This window comes from Chlamydotis macqueenii, chromosome 3 (assembly GCF_036417535.1).
Source record: "Chlamydotis macqueenii isolate bChlMac1 chromosome 3, bChlMac1.mat, whole genome shotgun sequence".
Classification (NCBI taxonomy): Eukaryota; Metazoa; Chordata; class Aves; order Otidiformes; family Otididae; genus Chlamydotis; species Chlamydotis macqueenii.
The window spans coordinates 126,678,345-126,698,259 of record NC_141558.1 but is presented as its reverse complement, the minus strand read 5'-3'; the positions used below and the strand labels follow the sequence as shown (position 1 = coordinate 126,698,259).

Sequence of the window (19,915 nt, the reverse complement as noted above, 5' to 3'; positions counted from 1 at the left end):
GTATAAAAACGTTTCAAATTAATGTTTTTGCAAGAAATCATAAGAAATGTCAAGCGTAACAGTAGCTAAATGCAGCATGGTTGGAGTTTTGTTTTGGCTGGGGATATTTTCAAACTGTCTGTTCCAGAACTGCTAGTAGTGAGAGGAAGCACGCCCATCTTGGCAAACAGCTGTGTTTTGGGGGAAACTGCTCAGAAAAATGCGTCTGAGGAAGACCTGATTGCTTCTGTCCTGTCCCGAAGCAGGGTGGGTGTTTTTCTGTGCTGTGGAGATCCCTGTTCCCTTTCCCTCGGCAGGAAGAGGTATTTTCCTTCCAGGTATTCCCACCTCCGGGTGGGATGGGAGTGTTTGAGTAGAGGTCACAGACCTGCAGCAGGGTGGGCGTGCAGGTACCTGTCCTGGGAGGACCCTCTAGCGGGAGGCTTTATTCTCTTTAACGGTTCTGCTGGTTTAATTGTGATATTGCAAACCGCCTTGTAAGGACGTGATCCCTTCAGCCACCGGGCAGGATGTGCCGTGGAAAGGCTGACTGGAAACAAAAGGCTTTTTCTGTTTTGCTTCAGTAATTTGTACTTATTACCACTTTGTATTTTAAGCATCACCTTTTCCACTTACAAACAGTTACATTATTAAAAAGATATTTCCAGCTGATAGCAGCCTTGGCAGTAGTTGCCAAGGCTAATAGTCTGACATTTCAGATCACCCACAGCTAATCAGCCAAGCGTGTCGACACATCGAGGAGAGCCATTAGGGATGTGCGGCTGCGGCGTGGCGTGCGCCGGCAGCGCCGATGGCGGCTGTGCAGCCTGCCAGATCGCCCTCGCCTGGGCACGTGGCAGAAGAAAGAGCATTTGGAGGGCTGGGGAGCATCCGGCCACGAGGGCATGGGCGGTACGCCCTGCTCTGGAAAGATGGATGGCACGTGTGGTAAGCACTCAGTCTTCCCTTCCAGCTTCTGTGAGTCTTTGTCTCCTGAAGGGTGGGAGTTGTGAAGAACTTCCACAAGGTCTCCTGCCTGTCACCCAAAAATGACTTGTGGCCAGTGGTTTCCACAGCTGTGGGCTGAGAACTAGCTTCTGCAGAAGTCTTGCCATGGGCTTGGGACTAGAAAGGGGAAAAAAATCCTGCTGTGGCATCTTGCTCGCTGGCCTCTGTGTGGTGGTGTGGGTACAGACAGTGCAGGCTGCCCTACACAGGTCATGCTCTGCTTCCGGGAAAGCTCAGCTGATGTTGCTGCATTTCCAGGGGCAAACCCTCGTCAGAGGGCGCGTTCTTTCCAACAGAACCTCTGAGCAGCTGCTCTGCTTTCACGAAGGGCACAAGCAGCTCCCTCTCCTTGCTCTTATTTAATAGGACAGAACTGTACGGACAGAGTTCAGAGCTTTGCGGCTTTGCCTTTGCGAGGAGCTTTGCTGCTGCAGAGCATGTCCAAAATGCACTGAACTGGCAGAGGAAGAGGCAGGTGAGGTCCATGCTCATCTCCACTTAAATCTTCAAGTGATTGAAATATCCCATCTTAGTGAAGGGATGAAGAAGTCAATGTTATGTGTGGTTCCTCCAGTGCCCACTTAAAGATAATGCGTTTTCATGGACACAGTGCGGCATATAAAAGACAAGTTTCCACCTGGTTACAGCACCTTGGAGTAAATGATGAATGCTAGGACTCTCTTTCCCTGTTTTTCCTCTTCAGAGACAGTGAAATCGGAGTAGTTTAATATGGCTGTCCCTCCTGTAACTAAACGTTTGCTCAGCGCCCAGCTGAGGTCCTTAAAGAAAAGGTGCAGGACATTTTGCAAAGCAGACCTGGTGTCACAAACGAGCCTTTCCTGAGTCTGTCAAACCCCGCAGCGCTCTCCAGGTGTTACAGTGACACTGGGGGGCTGTCACCACCCATAGCACCATGCAGGTCTTGTTTCTGTTTGTGTTACATCATGGTAAGGTCTAGGGGAATAAATTTGTCTGGGATATGTCAATTTTTTCTTTAGCACTCTTGCCAATAAGAATGTTTCTGTGAGATCTTTATTCATTTCAGCTGGGGCTTTGTGAAGCTGGGCGCGTAGCATCCTTGTGTCCCTGGTGCGTTGTCTGAATAGGTGGAGCCTGGAAGAAAAGGCTGATTTTTCCTGGCTCCCATGGCCGCTGGTTGGGATGTGTCAGCCTTCTGGGGTTAATTAGACATCCGTATTTCAGCTCAAACTCATGGCTCCTTCAGACAAGCATTTTAAATCGAAGACCCGCGCTGTCAGTGCGAGGCAGCTGACTTGCCTGAGCTGCTCTGGCAGTTAATTGTCCCCACGAACAGCTTCGTGTTGTGTTAGGCTTCTAACCTAGCTGTTGGAACAATGTTCTCCATATACCCATCATGACTGTAAAGGTAGCAAAAAAATTTGCAGGTCTCTTTTCCTGACAAGATTCACCCAGTGGCTGGTGACGGGCCGTGTGTTGGCCAGGAATGGTTAAAAATAGTTGATTGACTTTAATGTGGAGGGCACCTAATGAGAACATGCGTCCTGTTTATGTATGACTGGAGGATGGGGAGAAACAAGTGAAAACTGAGAGTACGGTTTAGCTGCTATACACCTCTGCTGATCTGTATATAGATCATTTTCCTGCTCTGGACATGGACATACTGCCCCGCTGCCTGGGCTGACACATTCCAGATAACAAAAACCTCCAGTGCGCACAGTTCGGAGGCATTTGGAGCTGTGGCTGGAAGGAGGAACCCTTGGGTGGATGCTGAGACGGGAAGGAGTGAAACTGCGCAGTGTAGCTGGTGAGCGTGGGGTACCCTAACATGTCTCATCCATTGCCGGAAGGATGCCCGGCTGGCTGGACCGCTTCTGGCTGCACCTCGTTATTCCATAATGCCTGTCCTCACTCATGTCTGCCTCGGGGAAATAACTTGTTGGGGGAAAAACCAATGTGTCAGCTACAGGTTTGCGTTGCTTCTCTGCTCCTGCTGCTTGCAGGCACCTTCTAACGGAAATGCTTCTTCCTCTTTCCTACCCTCTGACAGCAGCTTGAGGTTTGGGGAAAGAACGAGAAGAAAGCGTGAACAAAACATCTTTGTTTTCTGGGACTTTTCCTCATTGGCTTAATTGCAATAACATTTATATCACATAATATAGTGTGGCAGGGTTGTAATTTTCCTATCATCTAAATTGCAGGCTGAGAATTGTGTTGGGAGAGGACTGTAGAGAATGAATTACTGCTTTCAGAGTGACTACCGCTAGCTGACAATGTGAGCGGCAAGTGGTACCAAAGGCAGGGTGGGCTTGTGTATAGTGTTCGTGAACTCCAGCACGGTGTTTCTAAACATGCTGAATAATACTTGTTTAACGAAAAGCAACTGTCTCTCTTCAAACATGCCTTTATTTCTTGCGGGCAGTTTAAAAAGGGGCACATTCAATATGCCTCACTCCGTGTCTCTTCATTACTGGAGGAAATGCTATTTAAAGGGACTTTTAAAATTCAGTTTTCAGTGTTATATTTGTAAATGCTTTTGCCCCTGTGAGACCCATCAGCTTCACCAGTTTCTGACGGGCTTGGTTTTGCTGGGACAGGGATTTTGGTGATGTTGATATGGGGCACGGAGCGCTGCTGCCCGTCGGTTGGGTGAGTCAGAGAAACTCATGTAGGAAATGTAAGTTGTTCGTGAAAGCCCAGGGCCTCAGCTCTGAGCTCCGAAATACCTGTCTGCCAAGGTACGGGTAGGAGCTGGGCTGGAGGCACCGCTTGGCGTTCTGGCTCAGGGCCATACCTGACGTTAACGGGAAGGGCTTTATTGAATGAACGGGAGCGCTGTGCACGCAGGGAGGACAAAAAGCAAATGGTTCTGTTACTGTTCCCTCTGGTTTGCTGCTGGGCTTTTCTGGTTCAGTCAACTGCGATGCTTTGGAGATGCTAAAAGGCGTGGAAGCGCCTGGGCCAGCCGAGGTCCCGTGCCGTGGTGGGAGGTGTCGCGGCACGCGTGTTCGCTGCGCCCTGCTTCTGCCTCGGCGTTTCGCCCAGTAACACAGAAGGCGCGGGTTCCTAATGAGTAAATGACCCGTTAATTGAGTGTGACGGATGGCTTTGACATTAGAATGGTTCTTACTAATTGTTATCAAAAACACCAGTGTGGTCATGCAAGCAGCCTGTGAAGGTGCCAGTTTAATTAGTGGTTCTGCAAGGGTTCAAACAAGTTGCTGAATTAACTTGTCTTCTCACTGAGTAGTCCAGCTGTGTATGTGTAGACACATCTGTGTTTCCATCTTGCTTCCAAGCTGAGTTTTAGCTGTCAGGAAAGAAATCTGGCATTTGAGCCCTTTCTTAATTTTTATGCGCTATTCCACAGCACCATCAGGGTTTCGTTTTTTTTCTGAAGGTACCAAACAGGTCCAGTTTGGTAAAAAGCAGACGGTGCTCTGCTTGGTCTGGAAACATCACTTACGGCAAGCATTAAGCTCCTTTCACCAGATGAAGGAACTACCTGTGCTGGGAGTAAAGCCTTCTGCACATATAATTCCGCCACAAAAAGCCCAAAAAGGGTTTTGATTATTTAAACCTTAATTTTTTTCTTCCTTCTGTGACTTCTCGCTGGAAGAACCTTTTTTGTGCATTGCCAGAGCCAAGGCCTTAAAGTTTTTGAAGCACCAGGTGAAGAAAGCAATTTCATGGTTCACGCCACCATGAATGTGCCGCTGTAATCTCCAGCGAGCAAGCCCCTTCCGTTGAAGTTTGGGATAATGAAGGGTTTAAGTTTTCGGTTCCGTCAAATTAGCTGTGGGAGCGAGGAGAGGGGCCCGCTTCCCTCCTGGTTTTGCGGAGATTGCCTGTGCAGACAAATAAGTGAGCCTTACAGGTGACTTTCTTTGCGCGGAGGCAGAGAGCTTCCATTTATTGCCATCAAACGCATTAAGCTGGAAGTCAAAGCCCTTAGCTTTTTGCTTGCCGCTAGTCTGGACCAGAAGACAATCAAACCATAAGGGTCATTTTCTGCATGAGCTAACCTTTTCCTCTCGTATGGCGTGAAGCCTTTGTTGACAATGAGATGCTCAGTGGGAACATTAAATTAACACTTCATATTCGTGGCTGTAAATTTACTGGCAAGCTGAGGAAAAGTCAGGGAAAACAAACACTCCATCATTTCTGCTTCATTTAGCTGCTGAATGGGGACACTCTCACCTGCAGAGAAAAGAGGTCAGGGCAAACAGGGATAATTTTAATCTGACTCTCAGCCTGGTCTTTAGTGGCGGTGGATTGTGTTGCGTTCCGTGCTGAAAGTAAAGGTGAGAGCGAGGTGAGAGCAAGAAAATGGATAAGTACGATGGGAAATGCTTCAGAGACCTTGTCGCAGGCAGGCAGGGATGGATGGCCCGGCTGGTTACTACGGAAACTGGCGGGCTAAACACAATTAATTTTGCAAACTACAGAATCAGTTTGTTTTCAGATAATAGCTGCATTAAGGTTTCCCTGTGTCAGCTGGGAGATTACACCGAATTCCTCCACTGAAGATGTGGAAAACAAGCTGTTTTTCACTCAGCGATAATGATGCTCGATGGTGGCTTCGTCATCCTCAGCCATGCGTTAAATGTCTCTTGTCTCTTTCCCAGGACACGGTGATGGTTTTCAGGGGCTGGTGGGCAAATAACGCTGGCGTGCTGGCTGATGTGACAGCACTTGGTTAGCCCCAGCCGTCAGTGTGTGGGACGTGGGCACCCGGGCGCCCAGAACGCTTGGGGTGTCTGAAAACTGGCTGTTTGGGGGGGTTGCTGTGTTCCATCTGCAGCGCGTGTGTAAATTCTGTGAGAAGGGCGGTGGTAATTACAGAAGGGTGTTTGGAGATCAGGATGCGGCGGTTGAAGCAGCACGTGTTTGGTCTGCAGCACTGGGATTTGCTGGTGTTTCTGTCAAAAACCTGCTAACTCAAATATCTGTCATCTTTTGCTGGTTTTGGCAGGTGCTGCTTCTCCGGCGGGATTCTGGCCCATGCCTGGGAAGGAAGAGGTCCCCCCGTGGGTGCGCAGCAGGGAGGTGAGGCGCGGCGGGAGCAGGATAGTGGTGTGAAGGGTTTCCTGAGCAGGGGGCTGGCCCTTTCCGAAGGGAAACGCTGCCTGTTCTTCCCGCTCTGTGGGCGGCCCCTCCCGCATTCCCCCTGAGAAGGGGTCCCGCTGACCTGCCGGGTGGTCCTGGCGCTGCGAGCGCCTTGGGCATCCCCGGGGCGGCGGCAAGCGGCAGAGAGGAGGAGATTAAGAAGCTGAGAAAGTGACAAGCCGATAATAGAAAATGCTTTCAATAGCCGTAATCCTTGACATGCAAGGACAAATAGGAATGCTTTTGTTCTCGAATTTAGATTAACTTTGGGTTCAGGAGTAAAACGTCAAGTAACTCGCTACGCCCGCGTCTCCCGGTGTGCCACGCAAAATACAAGTTTGTAGTTCATTGCCGCTGACCTCCTCGAAGGGCTCCTTTACTCAGCGATGGAGGGAACCGGCGCGGGGGTGAAATGTGAAGCACAAGATGATTTTCAAAATTGCCTCTTCCTCTGATTCTATTGGGGTGGCTCTTCCTCTGCCGCGGCGTCCCCAGCCTGGCTGTTTGCACCAAGCAGAGCTGGAAGCGTGGTTTAATGAATATCGCAGTGCAGTCGGGAGAAAGCAGGCTTCAACAAGAGGGCTTTGCAAATCAGGCCGTTTGTGTGGGCACATGGCTCCTCAGGAAAGTCTGAGAAAAGAGACTTGTGTGGAGTGATGACATTTTAACGGTAATTAGAGATGTCATGGTAAAGGGAACTGCATAAAATAAAAATATAATAAATTCAAGTACAACTGTTTTTTGGCCAAATGCCTTTCTGATCCAATTGCAGAGAATTGCCATACCACACAGCTACAGGTTCTTTAATGAGCTGTTCTTGGCTGCTGATGGGCTGGAATAAATGTCTGTTTACCTGCGCTTGGGAATTTGGAGTGTGAGGAAGAGATGCTCCCGGGTGGCGAGGAGGGGGAGATTTTAAGATCCTTAAAGCAAACTGGGAAGGAGGAGGATCACTTAACTCCAAATCTCTCCGAAGGTAACCAGGCGTTGCTGGGAATACTGTGCGTGGCTTCTCCCCACCACTGTGGAAAAGGCGGTGGTGAAATAAAACCAGCAGAAGAAATGAGCTGTGTTAGTCAGAGTAATGAATTCACAAATTGTTAGCGGATGAAGGGTGCCTGACATCGTTGCAGAGAAGGGCGCAGGCATGGAACACATCCCCTGCCCGGGCGTTCCTGCTGGTGACCGGGGCTCCTGTGAAGGCTGGTGCTGAAGGAGGAGAGGAGAATGCAGGCAGGCAGTGTGGGCAGCATTCCTCTTCAGCCTCAGAGCTTAGTGAGCTCTGGTTCCTCCCAGCTGGCAAATATTCACTGGAACTTGCTTTTTAATGGAGGTCGGGTTGGCTGCGTTTGCTCCTCTGATGACAAAAATCATCCAAGTTTCCCATGGGGACTTACTGCCTGCAGTAGGTGAGACACCTTGGTGGAGCACAGTGCTCCTGTGGTGTGTCTCTGCCCTCTTGGGGAAGGGGGTGTGGATTTTGGGGAGTGGGGTGCGGGGAGGAGAGCCCAGCCTGGGATCGGGGCTCAGCGGTGGGCCTCTGGGGTCCCAGGCTGGACCTGGATAAACATTTGAGAGCAAAGCAGGGCGGAAGAGCTTGTCTCCCGCTGTCTCGGAGCAGCTCTTCCGTGGGTGCAAGCCCTGTCATCTCCGTGTCCCTGGGGCGGGCTGGCACCCGCTGGCGTCGCCTTGGGCACGGAGCAAGGGCTGCTGTGCCTCTGTGGAAACAGTACCGTTTATTTTGCTGGGCTCTTGAAAGGTAAGGGTGAAACAGGCAGCGCTGCAGTTGAGAAGGGAAAATAAAGAGGATCAGACGCAGCCCCCGTGCACACACGGTAATTTCTAGCCTTGCCTTATCTTGTAGGAATTACAAGATACCGAGTAGGAAATAAATCATAAAGTCAGGTCCAAATGCCGTTTTCTTGGCGTGATTTGCGGTGTCCCAGTCAAATGGATTTCATTCCCTCTCGTAGGACTCTCCTTTAATTGAATTATGCCCTGCCCATGAAATGGGATTCATTCTCCAAGATACAGAGAAGTTACCGTCTGATGGAACCGTGCTTTACTGCTTTCTCACCTGCACAAACATCCTTCAGGGAAACTGTTACGCAGATATCCTTGATTACAGACTATTGTTCATCTCTGGCTTCGTGTATCATAACCAACAATGGCATAACACTGCGAAACGCTGTACAGCTCATGCGCAGATGTGCTGGAACTGGCCTCAACCGTTGCTTGCTGGTTAATTTCTTAGAACTTTGGGGTTCTACTTAATTAAAATGCTCTCTGCCGCAGACACTAATTGACAGGCAGGGAGTGTATCAGTGACTCCCTGGGTGTATCACAGCAGCTCTGTTCCCTGCCTCGTCTCGGGGGTGGGGCATTTCAGGATAATTAATGCTAATGACCACCGGGAACCCAATTTGCTGATAAATTATGGACTTCAGCAGTCTGAAGTGATAGAGATTTCTGTGCTCCAGTCTGTGTTGCTGCTGTAAGTGAACTGGTGAGTTACAATTTGAGGTTTGGAGTGCTGGCTCTTGTACCTGCAGCCGCAGGGCTTCTGAGGTGTGTTTTTCAGACAGTGGTCTTTGTCTTGAATTCAAGCTTTCACTCAATTCCCGATTCTCACAGTTGAGGAGAAATTGAGAGCTTCAGCTTCAAACCCCGGAAGCCAACCTGTGTAATCACTAATTTTCAGCTGAGCAACCGTTTGGGAGGGGAAGGGCTGATCCCCAAGTCCGTGTTCCTGGGGCCAGCAATCCGGAGAGGTCTCTCTGGGAGGCGGTGTGTTGCCCGCTGATTTGCGGAGGAAATATGTAAGGCAAGAGAGGAGGCTTGTTCATTTTTGTGGTGAACTCCTGTAGTGCGACTTCCTAAAAAAGAGAAACGGTACCTGCGGGTTCCCTGGTCACAAAGGGTTTCACCTCCTCGGTGCAGCGGGGAGGGGAGGTGGCGATGTGCAGCCAGGTAATCTGATTACAGTAATGCCATTTCTAATTAATTTACTTGGTGGAGTGGCTGCTGATCTGCGCCGTTATTAGCAAGCATATGCTGTTTATAGGAGCTGCAATAAATACGCAAGAATCTGCGCAGCGTGGGCGCGGTACCCGTTGGGCACTCTCCCCTTGCGCGTGGCGTCATCCCCGGAGAAAGCCTCGGAGCTCAGTGCTGCCTGGGCAGCTGCTCCCCACCCCAGTTCATGCACCCCAACGAAGGGGTCTCTGCAGCATCCCTGTCTCCAGCCAGGCATCAGCTCCGAGAGGCTGGCGGTGGGTGGGTCCCACTGCCCCTTAACTGCTCCATCTGTGCTGGGTGAGGTGGATTCGCTCTTTAACACGTCAGGGCAGTGCATTTACCAGCCACGTGCTACAACACCATGAGGAGCTCTGAACCCCCTAGCTGTTTTCTGGGTTCTGTAGGTGCGTGTCTGAGGTCCGGCCGTTCCTCGGGTGCGGTGCGGTGCTGCGTGACCCACCTCTGGGCACCTCCGCCCGGCGCGGGCTGCTCGCTCCCAGCCCCACGCTCTCCCAAGGCAGACGTGTGCCGTTTCATTTCAGGCATAAAATCGATGCTTACTCCAGCAATGTGAGAACCAAAGGGAAGAAAGCGTAAAAATAATTATTTATGGATTCAGTGGCTAGTTCCATTTATTAGTTTCACATCTCTTACAGAGCTAATTACAGCGAATCTCATTAGCTGCATGGAGTGGGCTGGAGAGTGGCGTTCCTGTGGCTCACTGCGAATGTGGACTTGGTGCCTCCATGCGGGGAGCAATCATCAGGAAATCCTGATTTCCCAAGGCAACAGGCTGGCTGCTGATTTCCTTGATCCCCTTTCGCACATGCTGATGGTCAGTGGTGAGGAGTTAAAACTCCGCTTGTCCTGTCAGGTGAATTCTGAGGTGCCTCCGAAGGACAGAGGGTCTCACCAGCGCTTAAGAGGTGTTAGGGTCCTGTCCATCGTGCTGTTCTAGGGAGGGAAATTGAAGCTCCAACAGGTAAATGTTTTATTTCAAGTCATTCTCTGTTCTGTATCTCCAGATGGGAAAGCATTGCATGTGCAGAGAGGCCAGGAGCCCTGTTCTAGCCCCGATTCTTCAGTGTTTTGCTGGGATGGGGGTCCATCACCGCTCCCGTCCTGCCTGGCAGCTTTCTGTGGCATCTGGGTGTCATGCACCTTCCTCGGTGTGGAGAGCAAAGCAGAAGTTCAGAAGTCCTTTTCTGTGTCTTGTAAGCAGTCAAAAAAAAAATTATGTTTTTTTCAGCCTCCCTAAAACTTGAGGGGATTTTAGGAAAGCAGCTGCAAGAACTAGATCTTTAACTAAAAGTACACAGCAGACTCAAACTGCTGGAAAGTTCAGGGAAAAGTGCAATATTCTTTCATTTCAGATAAATGGAGGGCACTGCTGATGGTAGTTGACCAACAGAATGGAGTTTTGCTGTGCTTCTCCTTCGGCTGTTAGCCGGTCTGGAGGGGTGGAGAGGGCTGTGCCTGATCCGCCGTGCAGCGCGGAGAAGGTCTGGGGCCTTGGCTGCGGCTGGCCAGGCTTCCAGGCCCCCGGCGTGGTGTTTTGATTCACACCAACGTTGCGTTTCTGCCTTTCAAGAGCAGTGTGGCGGGTGTGAGATAGCGCGGCGCCGCGGGAAAGCTTTGATTGCTGCAACTTCCAGCACACGCCGATGGCGCCGTTTGATTCCCCACAATAAAACCCGTGTTTGACTTCCAGTCCAGAAACCGCCTCTGGCGAGAGCTTGGGCTTTTGCTGGGGGCTGGAACGTAAATAGTGGCTCCAACCCACCTTGCAAGTGAGGAAATTACATTTTTAGGCTGGATGGGATTATAGCAACGGCCTCTCTGCAGCCTGCCTTTTCACAGAAGTCGAGCAAACTTTCATTTACGCTCCTTGCCTCGACTGAAGCCTAAGGGCTTGTCGCTGCTCGCTCCTCTAGTGCCTTCTCGTGCTGATAGGGAAAGGCAATGGAGGCAGGAGGAGTGTTGTTTTCCTGCTGTGTGGTGGGTATGCCATTTACAGACGGTAGCTTGATTTCATCTTTTTATCTAAGGGACGAGTAAAGAATAAATTCTGTCTAGATGCATCTGTCCTGCAATTAATCTTTCCAACTAATCTTTAGCGCAACAGCTAAAAGTGGGACCGCTTCTTTCAATCCCAGAAGCCAGGTCCAAACTCTGACAATGTTTAGGTCCCCGTTCCTATCGATGGGTGCTGAGAGTGAAAATGTCTTTGGGGGCCTGGGTTGTAAGTAGTCAGCAAATGATTTAACAAGTGTGTTTCTTGCCATATAACAGGATTGGTTGCTGTTGGTCAAAGCCCTGCCAGGAGCCGGGCTGCCGGAGCGGCTGCGGTCAGGATTCCGTAGCCAAGAGTGCGCGAGGGATGATGTGGCTGGCACGGCAACCCCACATTCATAAAAAGACATGTTTTCGTTGAAGGCTGTTGATGGCCATGGCTTAATCCAGGGCGTGGAAGAGGGGAAGTCCGTGGCTCCAGCTGCTCATCCGGTTCCTTTGGACACGGCCGCTGGCGAGTCCGTGTGCGGTTTGTGATGCCTCCCAAGGCTTTGGGTGCTTGGAGTGCTGGATCTTAATGGTGGCAGAAGCAGCCCTTTCAAAAGCAAGGGGAACATCTTGGAAGGAATACAAATTGTTCTGCTGCCAGTTTTTTTCTTGACCGTACAGTAACTTTGTAATTAATGTGTTAGCTGGTTGCCAATTAACAAGCAAAATTGTGTTGGCTGCCAAATGCTTTTCCACTCCCAGTGTATTCACTTTCTCTCTCCTGCCTTTCATCTCCGCGGTCAGTCGGATATCAGCGCGGAAGCCATCTACCCCCTTGCTCGGGGAATTGCTGTCGCAGCTCCTGCTCCCTTGCCACGTCAGATCCAGCCCTCTCTGGGCTTCCTTTGCTGCTTCCTGATTTTCATCTCTGATCCTGTTCTTCTCCACTCCTGGCTGTCTGTGTAGCTTTTTGGGATCCTTTCCCTCCACTTCAGACACCAAAATCCTGTCCTGTCCCGGCAAGGCTGTACGCTGCTGTGGAGACCCAAAAGCCTCATCCACAGCCCGGGTGGAATAACGGCTTCAGTGAAGCTTGGGAAAGAACTGAAGGTGGGTTTGGCTGTGTCCTCCTGCCCTCCCATAGCAGGGGAAGGGGCTCTGGGTCACAGGCATCAGCACGGCACTGATGGTAGGAGGCCAGCTGGGCGCAGATCTCCGCAGCTCGCCCTGCTCTCGAGTCGGGGCTGAGGGCGCCCGATGGCACGGGGGCTGCTCTGCTCCCTCCTTGCAGGGTGCCTGTGCTGCGGTGGCTTGAGGGACGCCCCGAGCCCTCTGGCTCTGCTCTCCCCCTTCATTACAGCACCAACAAAAATCCCTGGGCGCGTCTCATTCACTCACCTGTTTATTCTCTCCGTATGCGGTGTGTGTGGCTGTATATATATATAAAAATACTTATTTGCTGGCTCCGTAAAACACCAGTTAGGCACAGGGGTGACCCAGATGTGGGAGAGGAAATCTCAAGGAGTGCAGTATGTGCCCCCCCGCAGCCCCTCCCTCCTGCCCATCAGCTGTAGGGCTTAATGGGCTTAAGAACTGGAGCAGCTGCTTGGTGCGGAATTTATTGACTGACTGTGCATAACGAGGGGAATTAAAAACCTAATTGGCTGAGCTGCTCCCTGTCAGTTGGAGAATTTTTACTTTTCTCAGGGCTTGATGTTTTTATCAAGGCTCCTGGACTCTCCCCTCCTTCGCGCTGTGCTTTTCCATGTCTGTTTCGTGGATCTGAGATGTACACCCATGGAAAGCCTGCCCGTCTCCCCGGGATGTGCCAGCCTCGTCACCGGCAGCCTTGAGGAGGAGGAAGCAACGGCGCCTGGTGTCCTGACCCCAGCTGGAGTCTGGCACTTTGGGTGGGATGCCTGGTGAGGGATGAGAGCAACAGATGTGGGCTGCAGAGCCGCTTCCCGGGTCACCTCCAGGGGCAGGGGGCACGTCCCTTGCGGTGGCACTGGTAAACGCCCTCGTGTAGACTGGGATGTGCTGTCTCTTCCAGTATAAGCTTGCTTGGCTTCCCAGCACGAACCTGGAGCTCGCGTGCTGGGTTAAGAAGGCAGGAAAGGGAGCTCGCCTGGAAGACAAAGTGTGATTGCGGCATCGGTCCTGCTCTGTGCCGCGCGTCGTGGCGCTCCGAATGCACTGTGACAGCTTTCCTTTCGCTACAGCTGGCTGCTTAAACGCCTCCCTGGAGAAACCTCACCTGCAGCTTCTGCTTCCTGCTTCCCCTTCCCTGCCATGTATGTGGAAGGAGAAAACGGGTTTGCATTTCAGAACTCCACATCTAAAAGCCTTGCTTGCAAGGCAGCGTGCGAAGGGCTGCGTGCAGCGCTCCTTATTGGTGTGTGTATGGGGCTTAACCTCCAGCTCCTCGCTGAAACTGGAGACACTGGTTTTCACTGGTGACAGGCTGGTGTTGCATGACTCCTTCCAGGCCATGTGTGCTGTGAGAAGCCCGCAGCCACGGCACCCTCACTGCTCAAATCCCGCAGTACGTCACTCCCCCAAGGGTCAGTATGGCATCGTGTGCTTGAGACCTGGGAGGAACTGGGTTGGCTGCTGAATGGGTTCCTCCTAGGAGGAACTCCTGCGTTCCTCCATCTCTGGACAAGCTCTGGGGATGCACAGCGTGCTGGTACAGCTTTCTGAGGAGGTGTTCAGTTGATTTCTGGGTGTTACCAAGTGCTGTTCTAGTAAGAGTATCACGGAAGATGAGCGAAGTGCATCTCGTGTAGATGCGACCACGTAGATCCTCCGGCTGCACCTCGTGGGAGTTGGAGCCAGGGCTCTGCTGAGCCGTCTCCAGCTTGCGGAGACCAGGAGAGGTTTTTCCTCCTGCATCTCTTGCTCTTGGAGAGGCTGAATGGGCACAGAAATAGCCTCACTTAAGGCTACGTCTCATTACTACATTAAGTCAACAACCACTTGAGCATCCAAGGATTTTGATCAAAGCTAGATATTGAAAGGGGGGACAAAGAGTGGCAAACTTATTTGACTTCCACTTATTTCCAGAGCCTGTTGAGCACACGGCTGCGCTCCTCACCAGCGTGAAGAGCGTTCCTGGCAGAGCGGCCGCCGGCTCTGCCTCCCCCGTGGTCGGGAGGAAGGCTCCTCTAGGAGCTGCAGCCTGAGGATGAGGGCAGCCGCCTCGTGCGAGGTGTCGGTACGGCGCTGCCAGCATAGCAGCAAAAAGTCTGTGGTTTTTTTACATGGAAGTCACGTCAGTATTTCAAATTCTAGTGGAGGCAAGGCCGAGGGGTTTTACCACAGTTGAGCTTGTTGTGGTCACCCCTGTATCCCTGGTCCTCTGCGCCTAACGATGCTGTAGTAAAAATAAAAGTAACCTACAGTAAATGTGTCCTGGGCACCTGTTTCATGATAAAAACGCCGCGGTGCAATGAAAATGAAGTGTTAGTGAGTCTTAGCGGTGTCTACAAAGAGAGTACTGTCTCTTGAATTAGTTTTAAGTCCCCTCCAAAAATTCTCAGTCGTCTGCAGGAAGCTGGAAGAGTAGCAGCGGCTTTGCGCTTTTTTTTTTCCCCTCGCAGGCGTGTCTGTGGGCATCACGGCTTCGGGCTGAGTATGACCTGTCTGATCATCCAGGCTCCTGCTGCAGAACAGCGAGGGAGGTAACGGGGCCGGGAGCTACTCCCGCTTTGCGTCGAAACCCTGCTGTTGCTAACGTCCTACTGACCCTTGGAAGTACGGAAGCCGAGATCTGGTTGTGCTGCAGCTGAAAGGCTTTTGAAACCCAGAGACACCCCAAGCTGGGCGTGGGAAGCCATGGTGAAGGAGGAGCACCGCATGGGAATTCACGTTTGAGAGGGAGGAGAATGAGGGATTTGGGCAGAGAGTAGCTGATAGGTGCTGCGAATTCATTAAAAACGGGCTGTGAAAGATAGACGGCAGGGTTCTGGTGACAGACCGACAAAGCTGCTTCTGCCCTGCCATTGTTTGCAGTGCCGCAGGATGCTCACAATAGCTGATAGTTGGGCCTCGCACTCCCTGGTTCATTATCCGTTATTCTGTTTATTAATGCATTCTTGGGTCTTGGTGATGCGATAAACCATCCATGCTTTGCTTTTATGGTTTAATGGGATTCTGCTAAAACCCCTTCCGTGTTTACATAGCCTCGCGATTCACGGTTATCTATCATTTATTTCCTACTCTACACGCACTCGATAACGCCGAGGGGCGTTCAGCCTGCGTGGTCCCGGGGCAGCGTATTGCCAGTTCACATTCGTCATAGCCAACGCTTCCAGGATTGCGTCTGGGGGGCGAGAGGAGACCCAGCTCTGGCGGCAGGTGGGCTTTGGTGGCGCTGGGAGATCTGCATCGCTCTGTGAGGAGGTGACGGAGGCTCACAAAGGGCTCTGGTCGGTCCTTGGGCAAGGGTCGCGCAGCCCCTCCAGCCCAGACCCGTGGAGGTGCTAGGTTTGGTTTAACAGGAAATAAACAGGGATTAGGTGTTGATTAAGTGCTTTCCCCGGGAAATGCTATCCTTGGCTGATAGGATGATGTGCTGATGGGCAGAGCCGGGGCGGAAGCCCCCGTTCTAGGCGCTGGAGCGGCATCCAGAACTTTTCTCATTAAATATCCTTTGGAGAAGAGAGGACCGGCATCACTGCGGGGCCGCTCTCCGTCAGAGGCAGGAAATCATCTAAATATGACGGCAAACCTTTATTAGCAGTACCAGGAAACTGGGTGTGAGACCTCATTTATGATTTTGTTCGTAATCCCTTCAAAATGAGTTGGTACCAGTATGTGATAAGTGGATTATGCACTAGGCCCAAGTAAAGCCAGACACAATTAGTGCTTTAATAAACCGGTTGTATGCATTACTAACAACTGGGTCATAAGGGAATTGGTGTATTTACAAACCCTAATTAGTAGTTTGTTACTGTGATACCAAATTTAAACAAATCTGCAGCATCGCTGACCATCTGGGTTAGAAATCTCTGGTTTGAATTTAATTAGGAAATAGTTGTGACAGAAAATTGGTCCTTATTAGTTAGCTAACGATCAGCATTCCCCTAATTGAAATGAAGAACCGTCTGAACATTGCGAGGTGTTTAGCCACGAGCAGAGACAATCAAAAAACGTTCTCACTTAGGACTTTGTAGGCTGCGATGATTGTTTAAATAACCCCCCCCGATATTTTAACAACTGAAATGCCAGTGAGACAGTTGCGGTTGTGCGTGATTTTTATCGAGTTGTGCGTTTCTGGTGTTGCTTTTGAAAATGAAGGGGCGTGAGTGTGGCCGCGGGATGCTGGAGGCGCCGGTCGCGCCTTCGCCGTCCTCGGGACGGGCATCTCTCGCCCCAACTGCGTTCGCCGTTGCTTTCCCCAAGAAAGCAGCACAAAGCCAGCCCCGTTCTGGTGGGAGTTGGCTGCGTGCAGGGTTGGCAGGGCTGCGAGCGCTCCGGGGTGCGCGTGATGGGCGTGCAACGGCCGAGCCGAGCGGGCAATGATGTACGGATCGTTTTCTGCCAGCACGCTTATGGCAGGAGGGAGCATCTCGACCTGGCCATCAAAATACAGATAGTTCCTTTAAAACACAGGCTGCGGTTCTTAATTCATTTTCGCTTCCTCCCTCTATGTTCTCCGCAGGACTCTGGGCGTTGGGACTCCTGGTAAGCTGTCCGGATTAAAGGAAACGCGTACCGGCAGTAATAAACACCCCGACCGCCGCCGCTCTCGCGTTACTCGGCGCGGAGAAACTCTTTATATATTGGAGCAGACAATGAAGTTTCTGTAGGGGCTTTAAATCACTTAATGTTGAAAGGAATTCCCGGGCGGCTTTATCAGTCACTGTGTAAAACGGTGAGAGATCTCCACCAGCTAATAAATTTGATTTGGGGTTTGTTTTGCCGGCGTTTGCACAAACCCTCCGAGAACTATAGTTACTGTATTCCCACACAGTGTTTGGATTCACGGCCGCAATGCCCGCTTCCCTCTCCTCTGGGAGGGGAAATAAAACTTTGCCGTAGAATATGAATGTCGGTTGTTTTTCTTTAGGCCGGTGCGTTATTATTTGAGGAGATATAGTGTTTGACAAAACCATTTATTTTGTTTCAAATATTTTATTGAGTAATAAAACTGGTTTACATTGCTGCCGCATATGGGGATTTGTGCCTGTTAATGTGTAAGGGAGATGAGTACAGCAACGGGCGCCCCGGCCCCGCCTGCTTTCGCTTTATGGCTCCGACCTCCCTGCCCCGTGCGCGTAACGCTGACCGAACGCGGCTGGTGAAGGCCGGGCGCAGAAGGGCTGTGTGGGGCGTGAGCAGAGCCCCGGCTGGGCTGCACGGGGCTGCGGACCACGCGGTGCCAAAAAAATAAAGGCCATCTTGTTTTCCGGGCTGATTTTTTTTTTTCCTACCTGGCACTCACACATTTATCATGAATGAGCCCTTTTCACGAATGTCCCCTTTTCTGAAGGGGAGAGGAGCAGCATTTTCAATCTAGAAAAATCCCCTCCAAGCCAGCTGCAGCCGAGGGCAGCGCCGCAGCCGGCCTGCGCAGAGCCCTTCTGGCTGCGGCGTCCCCAGGCTCGCTGCCCTGCCGGAAACGCGGAGCACGGACAGCCTCACCGCGTAGAAAGCCGCATTTTTTCGTTTTTCTTCGCTCGGCTCACGGGAGCTGGGCTGAGGTTCAACAAGTCTTACTGGTTTGTTCTGCTCTCTTCTCGGGCTCCCTCTCCCAGCCTGGCATCTCCAGCGTTGGGTGGGAATGGGTTTTCCCAAGTTACGAGCAGGCGGGAGAAGCCAGCCCATCCTGGCTTTCGCTTTTGCAGTGCTCTGTGGCTTTATTTCTTTGTTTTTCATAAAGGTGTTCGCTTTCAGGGATCGTAGCGAGGAGGAAGCTTGAGTTCCCCTGTTTACAGCAATCTGAATCGTCCTTCCCGTGACCCTTCCCGTGACAGTGCGAGGGAAGCCATGCATGAGGCCGTGCGGATGCGGGTGCTCGCTGGTGACAGGTGACGCTCCTGCGCGTCCCGTTCGGGTCAGTGGCCACGAACCCGCAGGCGCGGGCCAGCGGCGCTCCCCGGTCGCCGCTCTGCCTGCCCGGGCGCGGTGGGGCTGGCGGGGCCGGCAGCGCCGCCTCGTCCTTCACCCACCGATGGCTCGGGAGTGACACTGATGGTCTCCAGCCAGGAGCCCGCCCGGCCCCCCACCTCAAAGAGGATGACAGCTGCCACGAAGCTTTTTGAGGGGGGATAGAGTTTAATGCCCCGGAAAATCCGGGACCCCGTGGAGCATGCAGAGGATTTGCAAATGGGGTGCGTTATCTGCGGGGTGGGTTTTGAGCATTTTCTGTGGAAAGCAGCGCATGGTGCTGAAATGTCCCCAACCTCAGTCCCAGCCCCACAACAAGGTGGCGCATCGTTGTCCTGCCAAGTGTCCTTCCTGGCCACTTATTTTTGGGAGCTGGGTTCAGGAACTCTGGGGAACGCGTGTATTTTCCTGCTAATAATGAGTCCAGCCAGAAAGGTTACTCAAGTAATTTCATTGTTCCTGGGAGTCACAGCGAGCGGGACGCTGCCCTCCCTCCACGTGCGATCGTTGCAGGGTCGTTCTTTTTCCTGGACTTTGCTGCCATAAACCATCACGCCAGGCTGTTTCTGGGTAGCTTTTGGATATTTATTTTGTGCTTCAGTAGCCCGGAGCAAGTCTTTCTCCGCAGGCCACGTAATCTGTAGGAAATGGTCTGAGACGCACAAATACGAGTAAACCGGGGCGTGCCACCTGTGCAGCCAGTTGTCCTCTTTGGTGTGGGGTTTTTTTTTTCTTGTTTTAAGAATATTCCTCTAAAGGGGAGATTTGGAATTGTTTCCTTGGTTGGCACCCTGAGCAGTGCGCGTCTGCCTGGCAAGGACGGCGCGATGGGCAGAGGGCGCATCCCGGGGCCGTCGCCGGCGGGCACAGGGACCCGCCACTTGCCCGGGAGATGGATGGAGGCGCAGGTCTCCCACAGCTCGTCATTAGTCCTTGCTCTGGAAGGGCTCAGCAATCCCTACCTGGTAAATTATGTGCCATTCCTCAAAAAAGTGGGTAAATAAATGGGGCTAGAGCATGTCTTTTTTGCTCTTAGCTGTGGCGTATTGATCTGGGCGTATTTTCAGGCTGAGAGTAATCAATTCTTGGGAGGATGGGCAGAATAAAATAATTTCAGGCAAACTCTCCGAGCGACTTGTCATTAATTTGCCGTTGGCCGGCACTGGCTGAGGCCAGGCGAGACGCGCGCAGCATCGGCCGGCTGCCAGCGGAGCGGTGCCCTGGGGATCTCCGGGGGCTGCGGGGCCGGGAGGGAGGGGGCCACCGGGGCTAATGAATGCGCCGTGTTTGCTCATCTTTACAGAGTCACTTATTACCGCTAATTGGGAGGGACAGTTCAAACGAGCACGGAGGAGCAGTTGTCGCGGGAGCGTGACATGGGTTTAAAGAAGCGGCCGGGGAGGACTGCGCTGCCTGGCCTCGGCCCCCTGCGCCCGGCCACATCCTGCTGTGGCACCAGGGACACATCCCGCCTTTGCCGGGACCCCTCTGGAGCCGGCGGTCCGGAGGAATCCGGGCAGGACCAGGCGTTGCGGGGCCGCTCGGGAAGTCACCCTCTGACGGAATGGCCGGGCTCCTGGCTCGGCCGCAGGCAGTTCAGCAATGTGCTCTGCGTGAATGCGCCAGGCGTCGCTGGGGCTTGGTCTCCCAAAAAGCCCCTTTGATTTGGGAGGGTGTGCTGGCGCGGGAATGCTTTGTGCCTTCTTTC

The 19,915-nt window shown here is 52.1% G+C and overlaps 1 protein-coding gene across 12 annotated transcripts in view; it reads left to right on the top strand.

The window, feature by feature from the left end:
• KIZ (kizuna centrosomal protein) overlaps nucleotides 1–19,915 on the top strand; it is a 130,934-nt gene that overhangs the window by 22,141 nt on the left and 88,878 nt on the right. For 4 of the 12 annotated variants that reach the window (XM_086744351.1, XM_086744355.1, XM_086744354.1 and 1 more), the window contains exon 2: nucleotides 5,942–6,015. The exons of the other annotated variants lie outside the window; for them this stretch is intronic. The gene's annotated coding sequence lies outside the window, so the exon portion shown is untranslated. The remainder of the gene's footprint in view (nucleotides 1–5,941; nucleotides 6,016–19,915) is intronic. 12 annotated transcript variants of the gene reach the window in all.